The sequence below is a fragment of the Crinia signifera genome, chromosome 2 (genome assembly GCF_055691185.1).
Source record: "Crinia signifera chromosome 2, ASM5569118v1, whole genome shotgun sequence".
In the NCBI taxonomy this organism is placed as follows: Eukaryota; Metazoa; Chordata; class Amphibia; order Anura; family Myobatrachidae; genus Crinia; species Crinia signifera.
Window position 1 is genome coordinate 193,738,106 of NC_139218.1, and position 24,554 is coordinate 193,762,659.

Sequence of the window (24,554 nt, forward strand, 5' to 3'; positions counted from 1 at the left end):
GTGTATAACATAAGACCGCCTGGGTTAGCAGTTTTACTATTTACATGGATATCTCTTGAGAATAGTAATGTGTGGCGAGTGAAGCAGAGTGAGTGACCTTGTCACTAGGGTGCATGGTTTAATGTTTTAAACAAGTTAAATAATATTCTGAAGCAGTTTCATTATCCAGGGGGTCCCATTCTCTGAATTTGAAGAACCATTGTAGTTATATTGTCCAGATCAGACGTCTGTTCATCCTAAGCAATTGTAAATGGTATCTTTGAATTTTCATGCAAACAGCACAAATTTACTTTTTATGTCTCCTTACACAGCCTACAGCCTCCTGCACAGCCTACAGACTCCTGCGGATACGCTTGCCATAAGTGGGAGTTATTGCTGTCTGACACTACATACGCAAACCATTGGTCAGCCTTGCCACAGCTGCATATATTGTACACTTCCTGACTCATGATGACATCATCATTTTGTAAGTCTTTTTCCATAAGAGGTACCAGGCGGCTTTAGGCACAGACTGAACGCCTGGTGAAATCCCTCCCTTACCCCCTCCTACCCAGAAGTAAATTGAACCAGCACCCCTTGCACTATTAATTATTAAAAAAACTATGCAGTGAGGTTGCATTGTGCTGTGCATGCTTAATGATTTAGTTTACTTTTGTAGGAGTGCATTTGATGTAAAAAGTAGAGTATAATGTACCTACTATAAGAGAGACAAATGGGTATATACCCCTGGCTGGAACATGTTGTTTTAGTAAGTGGGCTGGCAGGCTCAGTAGCAGCAGTAATAGACAGCCAAATAGTGTGTCACAGATATGGGCAGTGGGGGCTTTTACCCTTGCAGAGGAGGGGGCTGCTGCTCTCGCTTCTGCCGCTCTGTTCCCCGGTGCTGCTGGTCCCAGCCGCCGGTCCCCTGCGCGGGGCCAGTGCATGAGAAGTAACTTCCTACATACTGCGCATGCACTGGCCTTGCAGCAACCCCCGGAGGCATATTCAGGTTCCCGGGTACGGTGCATAAGCAGTATCATCTGTCGTACTGCGCATGTGCAGAAGCCGGTTTTGGGGATGCCCCAAAGTTGCGCCCTGAGATGCATCCTGGAGGTAGGGAACACCTCCCAATGGGACTGCCTTCCAATCGGAAGTCACTGCCAGTCACAGTGAAGCCAGTGCAGTCTCACAGTGGTGGATTTTACCTGGGGGGGCTGCAGCCCATAGGTAAAAAAAACTGTCACTGGATATAGGCATGCATTGCTTCTACTGAGCCTTCACTTAAGGAGTGCCCATCTCGCCCCTTCCCATTGTTTGAAGCACATACTGTACTATCCGCATCCTCAGCCCTTTATCTTGTGCTACTGTCATTTATCAATGTCTTAGATCATCCTACCATTTCCCGGAACTTTTGGCTACCTCCTTTCTTATCCTTTGATATCCTCACTTTCAATTTCAAAACTGATTAGGGACATTCTCTCATGCCTATAGTTTTAATACTGTATGTAACAATCTATTCCTTCTCTCAGACCACTACATGATCGCCTGTTAGCTTCCCTACACCACAAGAAAGTATTAAACCTTCTTTCTAAAGATCTAGAGCTTGAATCAGATTTGTACGCAATGCCAATGTTCACGCACCAAGGTACTCTATCTATGCCGCAGCAAAAATAAAGTGCTTATTTGCCTAGGGGCCCATGTGGTCTAAATCTGCCTCTGGGACTATGAATACTTAAGGGGAGAAGTATCAAACCTACTAAAGAGAGCAGGTGGACAAGTTGCTCACAGCTAACACTCAAAGGGCGGTACTAAGTGAAATATGCAGTAAAACCCCCGTTTTCTGGGGTTTTACAGCATTTTCATATGTACTAACACCCGGCCGCCCCGTCTTCGCCGGGCAGGGTTTTGCCACCTTTGCCTGGCGATACCCTAAAGAAGTCCATGGGCTTCTATTGCTGCCTGCCGCAACCTGCCGCCTCCGCCAACCCCCACCGCAGATACCGACCCCCACCCCCTGGCTTACCTTCAGCCAGGTCCTCCTGGACCAGGAAAGTAAACTCCTCCTAGCAACGCAGCCGGACGTCCTTCCGGCTGCAGGGGGGAGGTGGAGGTGCTGGGGACAGCCTGCTTAGGTTTCCCGGTGTAAGGGGAGGAGGAGGTACCCAGGGATGTGACGCATTGCGATGTTAGTCGCATATGTTGCTACATATGTGCTAGCATCGCTGCGGTGCCGCTGCAAGGGGCAGCAATGTATTTTAATACATTCCACCCAAAGACTTATTGGTTGCTATGGACTTCTTGCTTTATTACAGCTTTTTCCCCAACTATTAATCACTGTGAAGCATGCTTGTTCTATAAATACAGTACATAGCAATAATAATATTAATGCCGATAAAGCATCTGAGATTTGGGTTTTGCATACCAGAAAAGTGTCTATTTTGAGATGTCTGGATTATGCCATTTATTTCCCTATCTGTTTTACACAGGGAAATGAGAAGGAGCCAGAGGGTGAAATGAGCTCAGCTTTTCTTACCTCCGTGAGACTGACTCTAACATCCCGCTGACTTCATGCTCTGTGAAGCTCCAGTCACACAACTCGCAGGATCCCTCGTCATGAGCTGGAGGGAGAAACAGAGAGAGAGAGAGTGAGGGGAGGCGATGAGAGAAGACAGCAGAGAGGAATACACAGAGGCAGAAACTCATCAGGCACATAATAGAATATAACAAGACAGGGTGAAGGGGGGATGGTAATCTAGTAATGACAAAAAGACAAGAGAGGTCAAAGATAAAGGGATCATCAATGCAGACAAGACTACTGAGAGGACCAGTACCTACTAACACGTATTGAGGATGAGTTGAACGTCATACAGTATATCTGTTTGAAAGAATTCAGGCTGCATATGTTCCAATAAGGGCCATACCTATAAGTCTCTTACCTCCCAACATTACCCTCTCGAGGAGGGACACATTGCTCTGCTCCTGCACTTCCCTGGTAATGTATGATTGCCATCACATGTGCTGGAACACCTTTCTCATCAATTAACTAGTTCAACACAGATGAGGGTAATCATACATTAAGAGGAAAGCCCAGGAGCAGAGCATTGTGTCCCTCCTGGAGAGGGTCATGTTGGGAGGTATAAAGTCATGTACATGTTGATCATATATACACTCACAAATAGAGTGGTAGAATGGTCTGAGAGGGCAACTATGCAGGGGGTTTGGGTCTGGGACAGTCTGGGCCCAAGAATGTCACACCGGATTCCAGAAGCAATCTTAGCCACTGTGGCGATAGTAGAGTGCTTCTCCGGCCATGCCTGTACGATCCAGGGATGTGGCAAAAAAATGGAACTGTCCGAACAGTACGGGAAGGCTGTATTCTCTCTTTCTCCATCTCCCAGGTGGCTGCTGTCACATCTAATATACATTGTAGTAACACTACCACTGTACCCCAAACCATTGAATTTGCCGACCTTTAATACACTACCATACAGAGGCATATTAGTACAGGGGCCTTCTGCGGGCACAATGGACCTGCTGCAGACTAGGGGCTAGATTCTCTAAGCTTCAGAAATGATAAAATGGAGAGTGATAAACAGCCAGCCAATCAGCTCCTACCTGCCATGTCACAGACTGTGTTTGAAAAATGTCAGGCAGGAGCTGATTGGCTGGCTGTTTATCACTCTCTATTTTATCACTTTTTAAGCTTAGAGAATCTAACCCCTAATCACTAGGCTGCGAGTTTTCAGAGCCCAGTGTTCAGGTAAACACCGCGTCGCAGGATGCGATCGCAGCCATGCACATGAGGGAAAAAACATTTCAAATAACTTTGCGCATACAGTACGCACAGCGTATTTTGCGCATGCAGGATTGTTCAATTAACACCCATGTTGCGAAATTGCAGCTGTGAAATCAGGGCTATGCTTGCAGAGTGCACACCTGTACAGCCATTAAAGATTTACCTCTGCAGGCAATGACATATTAAAAAAAAAAATCAACATTTTCCACAAATGAGGGAATTATAGCTTCAATAGCAAATAACAGTTTTATAAACGGTTAAAAGACACAATTCCTCTAAGAAAATAGTGAAACACACAATTCCATGTATTCTTAAGACTACAGAAAACTGCACAGGTCTCAGAGAACTACTCCACTGTCACCATGGGAACACTAAATGCACATGAGGAAAGCCATCTTTAACATGCCTTATCACATCATCTAATAAGTGAGATTTGACAGGTCTCTCTTGTCTTTCATATAGAATAATACAAAAAATGAAATAACACAATTCTACTTGCGCATTAACCTCCTAGACACACGTGAATTACATTTAACCTGCATTTTTTATAGAATATTGAAAATATGGCTATTGCATATGTTTATTTAATGAAATGGCCTAATTTGGTTTAAAATTTTCCTATTATCTGAAAATAATGTTCCTTTTTTTTCTGTGCGTATATTGAAGAATGTTCTATCTCAGTGGTTTTCCAAATCCTGGGATTTTAAATCCGGCACAGTAGAAGGACTGAGATTGCAGCAAATCGATCAGGAGAACCCAAAATGTCACCAGTGGCGCATTTATAATGGGTGCAATATGCACAGTGCACATGGGCCCCAGAGTTCAAGGGGCCCACACCACACATACTGCACCCATTTTTAATACTTACCTGCGATGAAGGCAGCAGAGCTGCCAGACTCCCTGAAAAAATGCTGTTGCACCATTTATTCGGAAGTTGGCACATGCGCAGTGCTCAGGCTGTACTGTGATGCACATCAGGGCACTGCGGTCAGAAGAGAGTAGGGGTCAGAAGAAGGTAGGGGGCCCAAATGGAGGAGGCTGCACATGGGACCCCTCTCTTTAAGCACCACTGAATGTCACCATAGCCAGGGTCGACTTAACAGCATTGTAGTAAGCCCTGGGCACAGTTGCCCCTACCCACCCATTCACAAAACCAATTTTAACCCCTTCCTGACAGAGCCAGTTTTTGCGTTCCTGACAGAGCCCTTTTTTTCAAATCTGACATGTATCACTTAAGTGGGGATAACTTTTTTTTGCTTTTACTTATCCCAGTGATTTTGAGATTGTTTTTTCGTGACACATTGTTCTTCAAATTAGTGGTAAATTTGGGTCGATACAGTCTGTGTTTTTTTGTGAAAAATACCAAAATGTCGGAAAAAAATGGAAAATTTAGCAATTTGCAAAATGTTAAATTTTCTGCTTGTGAGACAAATAATCTTACCACTCAAAATAGTTAATAACTAACATAGACCATATGTATACTTTATGTTGCCATCATTATTTCAACTTCCTTTTCATTTTTTTGGACACTAGGAGGCGTAAAATATGAATAGCAAATTCTCAAATTTTCAAGAAAATTTCAAACACTGATTTTTTTAGGGACCAGTTCAGTTCTGATGTGACTTTGAGGGACTTGTATGTGAGACACCCCCATAAATGATGCCATTTCAAAAACTGCACCCCTCACAGTATTCAAAACAGCATTTTGGAAGTTTGTTAACCCTTTAGGTGTTTCACAGGAATTAAAACAAAGTGTAGGTGAAATTTCAAAATTTCATTTTTTTTGCAGATTTTCAATTTTAATACATTTTTCTAAGGAACACAGTAGATTTTACTAGAGAAATGTGACTAAAAATTGATTCCCCCAATTCTTTGGTTTTCATAAATGTCCTATATGTGGCCCTAGTGTGCACGGTGACCAAACCACAGGCTTCATAATAGAAGGAGCACCTACTTGATTTTGGAGCCTCCTTTTTATGAGATTATTTTTTAGGCACCATGTAGGTTTCTAGGCACCATAAGATGCTAAAAGTTAGGAACCTCCCCCACAAGTGACCCCATTTTGCAAACTACACCCTTCAGGGAATTCATCTAGGGGTATAGTGTACATTTCAAACCCCCAGGGGTTTCACCAATTTTGATACAACTGGGCTGTGCAAATGAAAAAAATTAATTTTTCATTTTTCATTGTGACCATGACGTATATATACGTCTTCGGTCGGGAATATCTATCTGTATATATATATATATATATATATATATATATATATATATATATATATATATATATATATATATATATATATATATATATATATGTATGTATATACACACATATATATATATATGTGTATATACACACATACACACACACATATATATATATATATATATATATATGTGTGTGTGTGTGTGTATATACACACATACACACACATATATATATATATATATTATCATTTCATTTTATTTTTTTGATTTGTACTCTGTCCCTAGTGCTGCTGCTGCTGCTGGCGGGGGGAGGGAGGGGGGAGGCAGCGCTGCGGCGCATAACAGATAACAGAGGGAGGAGAGCGGCTGCCGGGTGCCGGGTAAGCACATAGTGCTGCCGGGTGGGAGGGAGGGGGTGTCCGCGGATCGGTGGTGATCGGTGCTGCACCGATCACCACCGTTTTCTGTGTTACCGAGCGGCATAGCCGCCGGTAACACAGAAATAGCTGTGATTGTCTGTTCACATTTGAACAGCCAATCACAGCGATCGCCGACCGGGGGGGGCATCCCTGCCCCCCCCGGGCGGCGAGGGGGGATGTCTGCTGTCAGGGACAGCAGACATCTCCAAACTGTCACCGCGTCTATAGACGCGGTGACAGTTTAAATCCATGACGTACATTTATGCCATGTGTCGGGAAGTACTTCCCGACCATGACGTAAATGTACGTCAAATGTCGGGAAGGGGTTAACAAATCATAACATAATAGGTACTATCTCTCCATATGCTTCCATACAGTGACTTGCTTTCAGCACTCTTATTGGTGGCTATCTCCAGTCATACAACAATCCGCATGCTGACAGAAATTTACTGTCTCTCTGCAGGCTGTGAGGCAGGTAGAACATGCTGCCTGGCTGCTCTGATTGTGTGTGATCCATAATAAGAATGGCCATGCAGCATTCTCTACCTGCCTTCCAAGAAGCTCTAGAGGTAAAAGCTTGGGAGAGCAGATGGCTCCTGGCTTTAGATTGCCCAGCTCAAATGCCCATAGAATCATGGGGCCGTAGGCAGTGTGCACATATGTTGAGATGGCCCTGGCCAGAACCAGGACAAACTATGACTCATCCAAGACAAACTATGATGTTCAGCGACAGCATTTGGAAGAGTTGAAAACACCTATACAAACCTCATGTTCTATTTGTGAGCTGGCATGTGTACCAAGAGCCTCCTACTTAAGTAACAGAAAGCAGACATACTTAGTGACGGTTTTACTTTTCCCAGAGTACTCGCTGCATAAAATGCATAAATAACAAATGTACAACACTTAGGTGGAGCAGATGTGCCCTTATAAAGTATGTCTTCAGAAGAGCACACCACTTCCACCACAATGTTTATTCTGTGCGGCTATAGTGTTCAATCCTATATACAGCAATTAGGGCAGAAATCAGTGTTCCAATTCATTTCATTTTAATCAGGATGTCATTTTAGCATATTTTGGAGTCCCCCAAGGGATAGGTAGGATTTTCTATTTCCTCCAAATGATGTGCAGTTCAGAGATAATACATAATCTAGATATCCCGCACAGTCTGATCCTGTCTCTTTCATATTGTACAAAAACCATGATACAGCTGAATTTATTCCTCATAACCGACAGTAAAGCGATCTCCTGACAATAGATTGAAAATAAATACTATATGCGTCTAGTTTGATGATTTATAATTTTAGATAAGACTGTCTGCGCCTGATCCTGATAATCTGCAGTAAATGGAAACCCTGCACTTCTGAACCTGTCCTGATAATCTGAATCACAACCTGTTCCCAGCTGTGGCAGTAGAAAGCTGGACTGTATCTAGTGAAATCCTGCAATGCAGTACTGCTAGTTAATGAAATGCTCGTATGAGCCTATTAGCATTCAGCCAGAGGAGTGTCTCCTCCCTGAGACGCGATGTTCCCAGGGTAAATATCACACTTAGAGAAGCCCCTTCTCTATTCTCAGATCCACACCGACGGCAGCCATGTCTTTAACTCTCACAATACTGGGCACTGTGCTATGATCTGCAGTAAAAGGAGGGCTTATGTGGTGATTACCAAACTAAAAAGGAATAGAACAATGCAAAATAAAAATAAATGGAAATAGGTGCTAGAATCCACACCTTGAAAATATAATAAACTGATCATTCTTGCCGGATAGATTCCAATTAGAATGAATTGGATATTAATAATTAGGCTGAATAGGACCCCTTGCCATTTACTGATGACATTTCTAAACTAAAGTGCTTTTAAAATGTATTTGTTAATGCAAGTACAGGTGGAGCGCCTCTAATGCAGCGTCGGGAATTGCCAGATTGCACCCGCTGGTGATCGCGGGCGGAGAGGCGCTCCATCTGACTGGGACGTGCGAAAGTCTCACACACGCGCGCATCCCAGTCATGCAGTGGGGAGCGAAAACCCTGCCTGTCTCCGCATCAGGGAGACGGGCAGGGTTAGGGGGGAGGGGGTGCGGGGAGGGGGTGCGGGGAGGTGGCGTGGACCGACGGGGAGGTGGCAGCGAGCTCCGTCAGAACCAGGCACACGAGTGTTTCATGCGCACGCATCCCCTGCTGGTTGATGGCAGGGGCTGGCGATTCTATTGCCAGCCCCCAGCTGAGTGAGCAGCGCTACATCTGTACGTCGAGAAGTGGTATTTATGATGCACATCCCCAAAGAGAAGGGTTTCCCAGAAGAGAAAGACAAATATGTTAAAATATTAATTACATAAAATGTAGCAGACTAAAATGATGTTTCAAAAAAGTGAAATCTAGGCTAATAAAGATATGTTAATGCTTCTTTTACTTAAGCTTGCTCAGTGAACAGTTAATACTAGCAATTATTTCAGCAACAAGAGAAAATACATAGCGTTGACAAGCTTTCCTATAATGATCTGCCCTATTAATATTCTTGGCCAGATAATTGCTTTATGTTTGCAACATGTCTTCTGCCTTGGACCTGTGATGTTGGGGTATTCACAGTTCCTCGGGCTGTGGAATCTCTTCTGATGAATTATGTGTGGAAACAACAAAGCTGCACAACTCTCTATCACAAGGCTTTAAGCTTGACAGAGATTCTTTTTAAAGAACGGGGCTAGAGGAAAGGGAATAAGAAAGGAGGAAAGGAAGGAGACCGAAAGAGAGAGAGAAGATTGAAATGAAGGGATCATCTAAGGAAAAGAAAAGCACTAAAATACAAAGATTTAGATACTGTAGATGGTTGCGGGAGAACAGTAAGCAAGGAATAAAGGCGGGAGAAAACATTAGGGCGAGAAGTCTAAATTAAAGATGATGTATGAAATGTGTCTGTATACAAAGAGGTGATGGAACAAATTTGCATGTAAATAGGTTTCATCTTTTTGACTGCCTTTAACATGGCAGCTAGCTCAATATCTGAAACATTCTGTCCACTTCTGACAGCTGAAGCAGCTCCAACAGGTTTCTAACATGTATGTAAACCAAACTGATCTGGCCGCTCTTCCTAGGGTTAGTATATTATGCCTACATTCTCCATTCATCCCAACTGCCTCAATCTTAGTGGGATAGTCCTATTTATGTCACTGTCCCACCTGTGAGCAACAGTGCCCCCTGTCACGCGCTGCTCTGCTTAGCACAGCAATGGGGAATAACACCTCTTCACAGGAGACGGAGGGACAGTGGGCATGCCAGATGCCCACAGAGCACAGGGCAGGCCCCCATGACAGTAAATGGGAAGCGTGGCTCAGTGAAGCATCAACCTACAAAGCTATGCCATATTTGGCCAAGGAGACGCCCCTTTGGGGGTTGCGCAGCTATTGGGACACTATCAATGTTGAGAGGTAAGCATTCACAATGTTGATATTCATTAGGTTGACATGAGAATGTCAACATCGCTATAATGTTGACATGTTCATTATGCTGTTTTTGACAAGAATTGTCAACAGTGTCTATTTTAAGTAATTCTTAGCCATAATGGAAATGTCGACAGTATGACAATGTCAGTATTTTACATATAACCATTTTGCAGTTGTCCAACTTCATTATTTCTACATTTTAATCATCAGCATGAATTTCAACCTCAGCTGTAGATACTCTGACATTTAGACATTATGACTGCATACCTTCTTTCTGGTTTTGCCATTGGCACTTCCACATTGTTGCAGAAGTGTTAGGTTTAATGCACTTAAATATATCAGAAATTCTACAATAATCTAAAATGCTATGCAGTGAAAAAGGAAGTTAGGAAATGTCAGAGCCCGCAACTAGATACTGTAAAATAAGCTCCATTCTGCAAAAGTCGAATTACCCGTAACTCATTTGCTTATTTCAGTTTCAAGTATCACATATCAGACCAATACACAGCTAGTTTGGTCTTGTATAGGCTGCAGAGCTTTCATATTACTGACAGTGATCAAAGTAATGATCTCTTAGCTACATCTGCAGGACAGTCAACAAGCGATCCTGTCTTCAGAGGTGTAATTAGAGTGGAGAACAGCAAGGGGCATTTATAAACCTGCTGGGCTACAGGACAAACTGGTGGTTTAAGATGAAGCATCACCGCTTGTACCTGCCGAATAAAATGGACACTGAACATAAAAGAAGCCAGGATTTTATGACATCTAAAAATCCTTTATGTTTTGTGTTGTCAGTGCACATTTTATACTTACTTTCCTAAAAATATATATTTTTACACTTAACAAATTAGGTTATTGTCAGTTGTTTGTTTTTGTAGTTAATTATAGTTCTTTCAAAGGCAAATGGAATAAAAACTATGCACTATGGAGTTCTTAAAACCTCAGGCGACAACTGTACCTTCTGAATCTTTGCCTCTCTTTTCAGATGTTACAACAGGATTTCAAGTTAATTGGTCAAAATCAATGTTGGTTCTAAGCAATTGGGTGGGTAGTGTACCTTTATCACAGAGATCTGATTCCATCATTTATTTGGGTATTAAAATCCCTAGGAGCCTTCCCTATGATCACAGCTTCCCATCTATTCTATTTGGGTTATCCGCTGAGCTGGGGAGTTGGAAATATCTTATCCTTATTGTACAATGGGGCAGATGTAATAAGCCTGTTGAAGAGATCAAGTGGAGATAAAGTGAAGTAGAATGAGATCACACGCCAGCTATGTTTGAAAAATGAACTCAGAGGTTGATTGGCTGGTGCCTTATCTCCTTCTACATTATCTCCACTTTATTTTTTCACCAGGCTTAATACATCTGCCCTCGTGGGATAGCTTATATTATTAAGATGTCTTTCCCCCATTTAATGTACCTAAAACAGGTTTGGTACTTATATGTTAGTTGGGCGCCCACTATAGTTAGTACGCTCAGACCCCCACTATCCATGTCGGCATGGAGTTGATTTTATATAGTTTGGTGAGCGCAGCGAGCCACCGAGCCCGAAGCGCGGCGAGCGTAGCGAGCCCCACGAGGGGATGCGTAAAACTAAGCAAATAGCTTAGTGGGCGCCCAACTAACATATAAGTACCACAGGGTTTTGCCATTCATTTTAACTCCCAAAAATGCTCAATACAGATATGCCAGGATAGACAACCACGTATATGGCCTACAACAATCACTCTCTAATGGGGGTATTAATTTACCCAATGTTAAGATATATTAAGATATATTACTAGGCTTCTCACTTAATCTACCTTAAGGATTGGCTGCATTGTTTCTACAATTACACTAATACACCTTCAGAGAGGTAATTTGTTAAAGGAGGAGACTCACATTTGAATTATCAAGACATCCCACCTCATATTCGGAAAAATCCACATCTCTGGTATTTCATGAAACTAAGACATACCCGGCTACATAGACACTACTTAAATACACACAAATCCCTGTAGTGTCTTTTTTGTTTCCAATCCTGATTTCAAAAAAGGAGGGTCGAGGTCAATATGCTTTACATTTATGGAGACTACATGTAGTGGTAAATATTTGCTGCCTCATAGATACAGAGTGTTTACAGCCTCTCACGTTCCAGGAAACGACTACAAAATATTCAGTAAATGCTGGATACCCAATGGCATCTTTATTAGCCCAAAATTATACCAGCCTAGTTATCAGACAATTTTCCCTAAATGATTGACAAAATCGCTTGATTTGCCAATTCAGCAAAAACTGCTTAGCTGAGAAGAAATGATTTAAATGTGGCGCACCTCATAAAAATCGAATGCACTGCCTTTGTTCCTGTCCAGTGATCCAAAAATTGTGGATACAAATACTCACAGTATTCTGTTGAACACGTGAGGCCAGAAAAGCTTGAAAAAGTAAGTACCGTATATACTCGAGTATAAGTCGACCCGAATATAAGCCGAGGCACCTAATTTTACAACAAAAAAAATGGGAAAACGTATTGACTCAAGTGGGACCCTCACTCGAGTATAAGCCGAGGGGGGCTTTTTCAGCATAAAAAATGTTCTGAAAAAGTAGGCTTATACTCAAGTATATATGGTAAGTTTAATTTATACAGCACACTTTCTCCAACAGGACTCAAGGCGCTTGTGATAACCAACCAGCCAATCAGCTCCTACCTGTCATGTTAGAGGCTGGGTTTGAAAAATTACACCTAGGAGCTCATTGACTGTTATTTATCACTCACCATTTTATCACTTTTTGAAGCTTGATACATCAGGCACTTAGTAAACTATTTACCATTTACACTGGGACAAATACTTTTTAGAATTTTGCCACAGGGCCATATAACTAGGGTTTTTCTGTCTCTTAAAGGTGCCCATACACGGTACAATGGTGCTGTGCGATGCAATGCATGCTCCAGCGGGCATCCCATAGCACATAAAGGGGGGATGTTCTAACATCTGCACCCCAGATCCGCCCCCTATCGCCGTACATCGCATTCAAAATTATCGCATATGCACTAACATATGCGATAATTATGGCAAAGGACAGCTCTTGCTCATGGGGACCCGGCGGCTCTCCTCTCCCTCCCTTACCCGGCGCTGCTGCTGCTGCGCTGGTCTCTCCTCCTCCCTGCACCCGGAAGAGGATCAGTGCAGGGAGGAGGAGGTCACAGGTCCGGGCAACACAGCGCTGTGTTGCCCGAACACAGGTGAGAGGGGGGGGATGCGGGGCGGCGGCGGTCCGTGCGGGACGGCGGTGGGTCGGTGCAGGGCGGCGGAGGGTTGCGGTAGAAGCCCATAGGCTTGCTCCCGCGGGCATCCCATAGCACATAAAGGGGGATGTTCTAACATCTGCACCCCAGCTCCGCCCCCTATCACCGTACATCGCATTCATAATTATCGCATATGCACTAACATATGCGATAATTATGGCAAAGAACAGCTCTTGCTCATGGGGACCCGGCAGCTCTCCCCTCCCTTACCCGGCGCTGCTGCTGCTGTGCAGGGCTCTCCTCCTCCCCGCACCCGGAAGAGGATCAGTGCAGGGAGGAGGAGGTCACAGGCAATGTTCCCTCTAATTTTATGAAGGCTGTGTGTGGCTAAAGATTTTGGCTGTGCAACCTTATCTATATCTATATAACTGGAAAATGACATTCAGCATTTGTGTTAACTTTACCTCAAAATTATATTAAACATTTAAACATTCAAAACACAGCACACAATGTAGTTAATGGGTAAAACACACATTAATTGAGTCCACAACTGCAAAAAGGAACCGCTGTTGCTTTGTGCACTCTGTTGTAATGTCTGTGCGCACGCTTGTTGAGGTGTGTGCGCGCGCACGCGCGCACAGCTTAGAGGGAACACTGGTCACAGGTCCGGGCAACACAGCTCTGTGCTGCCCAGACACATGTGAGAGGAGGGGCGATGCGGGGCTGCGGGGGTCCGTGCGGGGCGGCGGTGGGTCGGTGCGGGGCGGCGGAGGGTTGCGGTAGAAGCCCATAGGCTTCTATGAAGCATCGCCAGATTTTTCTGGCGATGAACCCCGCCGCGGTAACCAAGTGGGGATGCTTAGTGCATCCCAAAATGCGGTAAAAACCCGATAACGGGGTTTTTGCTGCATTTTTAGATTAGAGAATCTCCCCCACAGTCTATGCAGCCCGTGCTTTTTGAACTAGGTTCCGATCCCATCGCATCACATGCGATGCAATCCAAATTAAAAATGCATGGGAATATTGTACCGTGTATGGGCACCTTTACAGTGGATGGAAAGTTTAACAATTTAGATATGTGGGAAAACTAAATAGCAACATTATCTACAGCCATTAAATCCCAAATTGATATGTCTCTTTCCAACACTACAAGGTATGTGACCCGTATGGTGTATACCTGTTCCCTAATTTATCTATGACTTTCCCTTTTTCCATATAAGATTGTGCTGGAGAGGGAGGTTATTTCTGGCACTTCTACTATGGATAAGGTTTCCTAGTGCTACATTAGTGTCTTTCCAACAATGTTATTTTCATGCTTCTCTATTCTCTGTATTTATGAAACTCTGTGCTATAACATATATAAAAAATGTTATGCATCTTACATTTGATGATATTCACAGTTATACATTATAGAGAATACATGTGTATTTTCCATTGTTATTTTATTTTGGGTACTTGTTTCCTAGCACGGCGCCCGTCGTGGTATATCGCATACCTTAAGTTAAGGTAACTTAATGTATGCGATGGACGCGATTTTATGTTAAGTGGCTTTATTGCCGGCAAAGAGAAAATCGCGTTGATCACGTCCCTCGCATGCCATTATAATGGCATGCGATGCGACCGACGCGATCAACGCGATTTTACATAAGGCTCAATGTTAAATTACCTTACAATGTTAAAATCGTGTTGATCGCGGGGCTCGCTGCGCGTCCCCTCGCGGGGCTTGCTGCGTTTGCCACGCTTCAAGCTCGGTGGCTCGCTGTGCTCGCCACACTTTATAAAATCAACTCCACACCGACGTGGATAGTGGGGGTATGAAAAGGTCGGAGGACGCATACCGCCGCCGCTCGCCACGCTTCGGTTTGGCGTTCATCGTGGGGTGGCAATAACAAGGGGGGCATTTCACCCATGAGGGGGGGCAGGCCCGAAACAAGGGTTTCCGGCGCCCAGGGCAAGGCAGTCTTTTGGTCCCCCCCTTGTCATGCTGCTGCGCGCCTTAGGCGCGCCGAAATTTTCGGGGGGCGTGGCCTAATTTGGGGGCGTGGCCTATAATCGCATGCGCACAGCGTTTATTCCCCGCTGCTTAGTTAGCAGCTGACAGGGGGGACCGACCAAATGACGCCTTGTCCCTGGCGCCGGAGACCCCCCCCTCCCCGCACAGTCCTCTCACCGTTGCGTTGAAGCCGCATCTTACTGACTTCGTCCATCTCGACTCCTACTAGCGCGGCTGCAGGAAGCGCTGATGACTGCAAAAAGACTTGCCGGACGCTGATTGGCTGAATTCAGCCAATCAGCGTCCGGCAAGTCTTTTCGAAGTCATCAGCGCTTCCTGCAGCCGCGCTAGTAGGAGATGGACGGCCACACACCTGCCCTGTCACCGGACCTCACAGCGCCCCTCACCTCCAGCGCCCGGTGCGCGTGACCCCCCAGCCCCCCCCTAGTTACGGCCCTGGGGGGGGTATGCAATGAAAATTTGGGTTTCGGGGCTTTTTACATTGGGCCCAATGTAAAATTGGGTCTCAGGGAGCATTTTACATTGATTCCAATGTAAAAATCGCGTCGATCACATCGCATGCGATTTGGTTGCATGCGATGTGATCGACACGATTTTTTTAGGTCCCGATGCTTAAGATAAAAATCGCTGGCGCCGTGCTAGGAAACAAGTACCTTATTTTGTATCATTTTTTCATAGATTTTTAAAATTCAACTGGCTTTAAATGCAGTAACTTTTCTCTCTGGAACGCTCAGATTTCTAGAATTGTCATGCATCTAGCATTTGTATTGTCATTGGGAGTTTACATTACAAAAGGTAAGGTCAGCTTAGTGTAAATTACACTGTAATATTAAATATGGTAAATTATGATCCTTTTTTAATTGTATAAAAACGATTTTTGACTTGTAATTCTTCCATCTTCTGCATCAACATTTTTTAATAATGAGCAAATCTAACAATTTAAAGATTAAATTTGCCTCAATTTGTAAACATTTAGGTAAACTTTACAAGTTGTTGATTAGGCCTGATTTGGGTAAATCACAAATGCCGCCTATGGAATCAGTCCAATTATGCGCAATAAAACACCCACCAATTTATACTCATTCTTCCTGTTTCTCTGTATGTTGGTGCCTTTATATTACTGTAAAACCTGCCATACTGTACATTTACAGATCGATTGTCAGATTGGGCTGATTGGAACAAAATCCTGGTAATGGATGAGAGCAAATAACAGTTGAAAATTTGCTTTGAAAGGCTGGAAAACTGCCAAACTGCCATTCAGATACTACCAGGTTTTTGTTCCAACCAACCCAATCTGACAATCGATCTGAAGATGTATGGCTAGCTTTACTCTTGACTGGTCAACACATTTCTGCCATTTTATCAGTGTCAAAATCACAATAAAATGTTTCTATTTTAAAAATATCCTACTTCTAACCTTTGTTTTTGTTTTGTTTCCTATATATTATACATTACATACAGTATATGTTTTATTTAGTTTACCTATATGCTGTATATATCATATGTTCCTATGTTTCTAGATAGTTTCCATTTCCTCCATCATTCTTTTTTTCTCCTTGTCATCCCCCTTTTGTGATGTTATTGTACCATTGTTGATTTTGCTATGTTGTTACAGTATTTCTGTGCTTGATTTTTGTTATTGCTTATTTTTTATTCACTTATTTTCTTTCTGTTTGTTATAATATAGCTGTTTTTGGCTATAGTTTTTAAACTTCTAATAAAAATGTACAAGGTAAAAAAAAATACTGTAGTTCTTTATCAAAAAATACAACTACTGTATGAGTTCAATATTACATAAAATAAAATACTGTATCATAACATAACATAACATTGTGTGTCTTGTAAAGTCCATTTTTACTGTAATGGTTTTATACATAATTTGCAAAATAATTGGATATTATACCTTACTGCAAGTATGAAGTGGGTATTTTAGAATTTCCCTTGTAGTGTGCTTCACCTAGCATTTGCCAATAGAGTTGTTTCAAAGTAGTAATATCAGCAAGAGAAAACTGTCTGTGATAAAATAATTATTTTACTCAAATCACACCTCAGTTCTATAGAACCAGATATTGTTGCTTGTTACAATGTTTAAAATGTCCTTGTTGAAGTTAATGCCTCAAGAGCTGAAATTAGATTTTGTAAAGCATATTTACAAAGCAGGTGTTAAGGGATGAAGATACAGTAGCAGTGATTCTGCTTGTTGAAGATTGTATTAAATAGGGATGTGCACCGGCCACTTTTGCGTTTTGGGTTCTGATTACCATCAAGTTTTGGGCTCTAATGGGTTTTGCAAAAACACCCCCTAAACGTTTTGGGTTCTGAGAATTTTTTTTTTTTTTTCTACGCTATTATTAACCTCAATAACATTAATTTCCACTCATTTCCAGTCTATTCTGAACACCTCACAATATTGTTTTTAGGTCAAAAGGTTGCACCGAGGTAGCTGGATAACTATGCTTAGCCACACAAGTGAGCAGCACAAACATGTGGATCATCTAGGAGTGGCACTGCGGCAGCAGACAGGTTGGCAGTTTTAAAAACTAGTCCCTACAAAGACCATCATGGTCAAAAAAGCGGTGCAAGATGGAATTGTCCTTGGGCCCTCCCACCCACCCTAATGTTGCAGAAATAGGACATGCACACTTTAACAAACCAATCATTTCAGCGACAGGGCCTACAAAACTGTGGCTGAAATGATTGGTTTGATTGGGCCCCCACAAAAAAAAAAAGCAATTCATCTCTCCTTGTATAAACTGGCTCTACAGAGACATACAGTATAGTCCTTCATATAGTCCTTAGCTTGCCCTGATCCACTTGTCCGTAGTTAAGTGGACAGTGGATACAGCCGCATTTTTCATGTCCCTGTACATCCCGGGTATCGCCTGCCTATTGAAGTGGAATTTAGATGGGATTTGGGGACAAAATACCTCCATCAACCGTCTAAATCCCACTCCACTGATGGCGGACACCGGACGCACGTCTAAAACCAACATAGCTGTCAAGGCCGCAGTTATCCGCTTTACCATAGGATGCCTGCTGTCATATTTCGTCCTCATGGCAAACGACTGTTGGGCGGTCAATTGCTTAGTGAAAGACGTAGCGGTCTTACGACTTCCCCTCTGGGATGATGACTGACTTCCAGCAGCAGTGCAGTAGTAGGCGTAATGCTGCAGGAGGAATCTATGTCAGTCATGCAGGTGACATGGCCTGCAGGACTCCCCCCGATCCGGATCGAGGAGGAATTTGACGAGGAGGGAGTTGATGGTGTGCTTTTCATAGTTACATAGTTACATAGTAGGTAAGGCTGAAAAAAGACTTGCGTCCATCTAGTTCAACCTGGTATAGATATCCATTGCTGATTTGGTAGGTTCTGGTAATTTACAGACAAATTATATTTCTTATTTGTACCCATGGATGTTTTTCTCCAGTAAATGTTTGTCCAACTTTGCCTTGAACGCATTTAATGAGCCAGCCGTTACCACCTCTCTGGGAAGAGAGTTCAAGAGTTTGACTGTTCTGACCGTAAAGAAATTCTTTCTACTAGCTGAATGAAATCTTTTTTCTTCTAATCTATACTCATGCCCTCGTGTCCTAGATTCCTTTCTAGTAGAAAAGAGGGTGTGTGACAGTTCCTTATATTAGCCCTTGATATACTTGTACATGTTGAGCATGTCCCCCCTTAAACGTCTCTTTTCTAATGTAAATAGTCCCAAATTGCTTAATCTCTCCCCGTAGCTTAAATTCTCCATTCCCCTAATAATCTTTGTTGCTCGCCTTTGGACTTTTTCTAATTCTATGATGTCCTTTTTATAGTGTGGGGCCCAGAACTGTACTCCATACTCGAGGTGAGGTCTCACCAATGCTTTATATAGTGGCATAATTACCCTTGAGTCCCTAGTTTCCATTCTCTTAATACATGCCAGAATTTTGTTGGCCTTTTTTGTAGCTACATTACAATGGGCACTACATCCCAGTTTGCTGTCTATTTGGACTCCTAGATCCTTTTCAAGTATGGAATTACCCAGTTCCTCTCCGCTAAGGTTGTAACTTGCACACTGGTTGTGTCTCCCAAGGTGCATAACCTTACATTTATCTACATTGAACCTCATCTTCCATTTTTTTGCCCACTCATCTAGAATTGCAAGATCATTTTGAAGCATGGTGACATCTTCTGATGATTTGATGACTTTGCTAAGTTTTGTATCGTCCGCAAAGATGGATACATTGCTGAGTCACAGTCTGCTCTCCCTTAGTAAATACTGAGGAGAAGAACTCATTTAACAGTTTTGCTTTTCCCTTGTCCTCAGTAACACTTTTTCCACTAGTATCAGTTAGTGGGCCTATGTTTTCCTTAATTAAACGTTTACTATTTATGTATTTAAAAAATTTCTTTGGGTTGGTTTTGCTTTCAGTGGCTATGCACTCTTCATATAATATTTTAGCTGCTTTGATTACCCCTTTACAAGTTTTGTTTGATTCTTTGTATTTTGCAAACGCCTCTTCATTCAAGTTATTTTTATAGAATTTAAAGGCTCTGGTTTTATTGTTGATAGCTGACCTTAATTCTTTGTCCAACCATGGTGGCTTTTTTTTTGTTGAATTTTCAGGCGCTTGGCTCCAAAAGGAGGGATTTAGGTGTCCCTGGACTGCTAGCCGCAGTTCCTGAACTAAACACTGATTTATGAAGGTTGTTCAGGTGATGTATAAGGGTGGATGTCCCTAGGTGGGCAAGATCCTTACCCCTGCTTATTGGAGTTTTACATAAGCTGCAAATGGCAATACATTTATTGTCCGGATTCGGATAAAAGAAATTCCAGACCGTAGAGGTGGATTTATTGGTCCTCTGCCCAGGCATGACGATGGGCTTTTTCATCGTCTATGTCATGGCTAGTGGCAGCAGCTTCAGAACTATGAGGAAGTGGATCTTCATCTTTCCCTATTTTTTTATCCTCCATATTTTGGATCTACATTATTTTTGTGGAGTTATGTCCCAGGACAGCACCACTGGAGTGCAATTATAATACGTCAGTAGGTATGCACCAGCAGGCAGGTATTACAGATACGGCAGTACTAGGCACCAGACAGGTAGATACGGCAGTAGTAGGCACCAGCCAGTAGATACAGCAATACTAGGTACCAGCAGAATGATATTATAAAAATTATATTGCAGTAGGTACTGGTTGGCAGGGCACCAGCAGCCTGGAATTAATTACAGTTACAGCACTGCAGGAAAGGTATTATTTATTAATGAAATATATCATCCTAGGTAGAAACTACTAGGTAGGCAGTAGCACTGGCAGTGGGCACCAGACGGTAGATACAGCAGTACCAAGCACCAGACAGGTATATACGGCAGTACTAGGTACAAGACAGGTACTGTAGATACGGCAGTAGTAGGCACCAGCCGGTAGATACGGCAATACTAGGCACCAGCAGAATGATATTATAATAATAATAATGATATTGCAGTAGGTATTGGTTGGCAGGGCACCAGAAGCCTGGAATTTATTACAATTACAGCACTGCAGGACAGGTATTATTTATTAATTAAATATAATAGCCTAGTAGGTACTACTAGGTAGGCAGTAGCACTGGCAGTGGCACCAGTGGACTGAGTAGGTACCGGCAGCTTCTATTCAGTGCAGGCACTAGCAGGCAGCACCAGTGGACTATATAATATATATATATATATAATTAATAATATAATATTATGTACAGCTGAGCACAGCACCAAAGGTAGGCCCTAGCACAGAGGAGACAGTAGTACTACAAGTACACAGTTACACACACAGCAGAGTCAGTTAGGCACAACTCCCTTACCCCTATGTCCACATCCCACACGTCCCCGTACCCACATCAGGCGTTGACTGTGAGCTGACTTAACAGTCACTCACAGTCAGACTTATTCCCGGGTCCCAGCGCTGCGCCAGTGTCCGGTCTCAGTGTAGTGCTGGAGCCTGGAGGCTACTGCCACAGCCATGTCCCACCACTGTGCTGGAGCCTGGAGGCTATAGCTGCGGCCGTGTCCCAGCGCTGTGCCGGAGGCAGTTATCTGCTTTACACTGCCGCAGCCAGGTTCCAGCCGCAGCCGGTTCACAGCGCTGAGGTGCGCCTGGCTCTTGTGCTTGCCACTGCTTGGCGCCCACATGGTGTCTGCCTGTTTGCAATACCTGCTGCTGGAGCCATACAAGACTGGTAGGATTTAACATTAAATCAGAGAATGTGTCCTGTCCCCCCTGCATTCCCTCTCACACTGCATCCTTCCGGTGGGCCTGTGTGCTCAAATTGCCAGGGCCGATTTCTGGTCCCAGTCCGGCCCTGTGGTCCAGGATCAAATTACATTATTTATGGTTCAAGTGGTAGGTAAATTCAGTGCTAGTGGCTGCCAATCATAAAATGTGCATAATCAGAAGTACAACTGTACACCTCCACATAACTGAACCTAAGGATGACAGGTAAGCACCATTTATTTAATACTTTATATAAAATGTATCAATAAAAACACTTTTATGCCAGGGGCACCATAAAAAAAATGCTGATATTGTAGAGAAACCACTGCCCTAAGACGTACCAATAATATACAAATAAACAGATGCAACCTACTACTTGTAGACTGCGAGTGATTCTGAACATTCTGGGATGCTGATCTAACTTTTCCCATAAATTAATACCTGATGGTCCGATGCACTAAGCCTCAAAAGTTATAAAATGAAGAGTGATAACCAACCAATCAGCTCCTGCCTGACCTTTTTCAAAGACAGTCTGTGACATGGCAGGTAGGAGCTGATTGGCTGGCTTTTTATCACTAGTACCAGGGAACTTGATACATTTGGCTTTTAAACAACGATAGCAGCTTTGTAGTTAACTACTATTACCAGGGCTATTTTTGTGCCGGAATGGTCCGGAACGCCGTTCCTGAAGCTGACCTGAAAAATGAGGTCACCTGGAACGGCGTTCCGGAAACCTCCTAGCCTAGCCCTCGCAGCCCCCACGGCGGTACGGCATACCGGTATATCATTACCTCGTACCGCCATAAGTAAAACCTTGAGCGCATCCACTACGCAGTGCGCATGCGCAATGACGCTCACCACCGCGACGCGCACCACGTCGGCGTGATCTCCTGAGTCTCCTCACTGGGGTTGGTGCCGGTGGGAAGAGGACACTGCGCTGAGGAGCTAGTATTGAGAGGGGAGGCGGCGGCTCACAGGACGACTCAGGAGACCGGAGGCAGAGCAGGCTGATTGAATTTGTAAGTGGGGGTCATTTGTGTATTTACACTGTGGAGGATCATTTGTGTATCTGCACTGTGGGGGGTCATCTGTGTATCTGCACTGTGGGGGTCATGTGTGTATCTGCACTGTGGGGGGCATTTGTGTATCTGCACTGTGGGGGGTCATGTGTGTATCTGCACTGTGGGGGGTCATTTGTGTATCTGCACTGTGGGGGGTTATTTGTGTATCTGCACTGTGGGGGGTCATTTGTGTATCTGCACTGTGGGGGGTCATTTGTGTATCTGCACTGTGGGGGGTCATTTGTGTATCTGCACTGTGGGGGGGTCATTTGTGTATCTGCACTGTGGGGGGTCATTTGTGTATCTGCACTGTGGGGGTCATGCTCTGCTGGGGATTGTTATGCTACTGGCACTGTTGGGAGGAATTGTATGTTTTTAAAAAAAATGTAATGCACCAATTGATGCCACGCCCATTTTGTAGCTCCTCCCACATCACCGCCCACTTTCTGCACCCGCCCACAGTTCCTGAACCTATTTTCGTACAAAAATAGCACTGACTATTACTATTAGGTAGACTACTTAATCTTTTATCTGCTTCTTTATAAGATATTCCCATACTTCTTCACTATATGGATTTTCTCAATTGTCCTCTATGTCTTATCATATAAAGGCATATCAAAAGAAGGCATCTTCTTCTAACAGCACACTTAAGCTCCACCATATGCTATTTCTGTAATGTGTACAGCCACTGATTGCACATTCTGCCAGCAGCAACCTACACAATGCACCCCAGATGGTTTCCTTGGATGGTTCCTCCACGGGCAGGAAAGTGGATCTTTCAGTACAGGGTATATCATACTACACAAGTGTCAGTTTTTCATATATGCTTTGCGCCCCTTTTGTCTCCCCTCCCACAGTGTAACCTACGTAGTGCGCCCAACATGGCTTCCTCATCTAGTATGCTTTTGTTGTTGGGATGAAAAATACATGGACCTGATGGTTTTGTTGGGACCCAATCCTGCATTACACTTAATTATGCTAACTGCGTTCTCTAGGTTTTGTCTAATGCTGTATTACTTTTATCTTCTGTATTATGTGCATTGATTTTTATGTCTGTAAAGTGCCTTGAGTCCTATTGGAGTGCTATAGTAATAAAATTACTATTATTATTAATAATCAGAACTGTCTAACATCAGTAAATATTTGTTATACCTTCACACCATTATTAAGCTTCTCTTTTATTTCTCCATTTTAATTTGTTTTTAAACCTGACGCAAATAATAAATATATGGAAAGGTGGCAGCCACCTTGACTATTATAGGAAATGTGTTTTTTTATGTTTATTGTGATGCACTGAATTATGCAAATGCCCCTCATTTTATTCTGAGTTTAGATTCCATGAAACTTGGTGGGAGTAGCGTGTTTAGCTACAGTTGTGCAGGACTATTATCAATATCCAGTTGCAAATAAATACAGCAGTCATATATATATTTGCTATTTCTGTGCAACTACTGGTGATGAAGTATGGATAGATAGGATAGATGGCAAAAGTAAATCATTAGACATGGCGGGATGTTGTCGTTTGGTTGGCACAGGCAGAAGGTCAACAGCGACTGAAGGTCGACAGGGTCCTTAGGTTGACCGGCGGAAGGTCGACAATGCAGAAGGTCAACACAGGATTTTTTTATTTTTTTCCCCACTGTATTTTCCCCATACGAGGGGCTGCCGTACACTTAGACAGGCCTAGACATCTAGATCTAGACGCCTAAAAAAACTAAAAAAAATTGATGTCAACCTTCTGTGTTGTCGACCTTCTGGTGTCGATCTAAGGAGTGTCAACCTTTCTTGGGCCGAATGATCCATACCTGACATGACAACCAGTCACAAGACAAATATAAAGTCAGCTGTTGGCAACCATAAGTGCACTTCGCCATGGATAACTAAGCACCCTTCCTGTGCGGATCCAATAGGAGATACTGTATATGCTTTCATGCTGCAGAGGCTTTCTGGTAGTTACTGTATTTATCTGCTTGGAGCAAACATTCACTCTATGGGCGGGATTTGTAACATCCGCATCCCTGTTCGCCCCCCTTCGCCGGCCACCGCATTATTAATAACGGCATATGTTCTAACATATGCGGTTATTAACGCAAGGGACAGCTCTTGCGATAAGAGGTGTCAATTGCGATGCGGCGCCGGCACTGGACTTCCAGGTCTGTGACCCGGGAGTCCATC

The 24,554-nt window shown here is 43.3% G+C and overlaps 1 protein-coding gene across 4 annotated transcripts in view; it reads right to left on the reverse strand.

The window, feature by feature from the left end:
* DLGAP3 (DLG associated protein 3) overlaps positions 1-24,554 on the reverse strand; it is a 385,428-nt gene that overhangs the window by 244,819 nt on the left and 116,055 nt on the right. For all 4 annotated transcript variants that reach the window (XM_083173479.1, XM_083173477.1, XM_083173475.1 and 1 more), the window contains exon 2: positions 2,516-2,600. The gene's annotated coding sequence lies outside the window, so the exon portion shown is untranslated. The remainder of the gene's footprint in view (positions 1-2,515; positions 2,601-24,554) is intronic.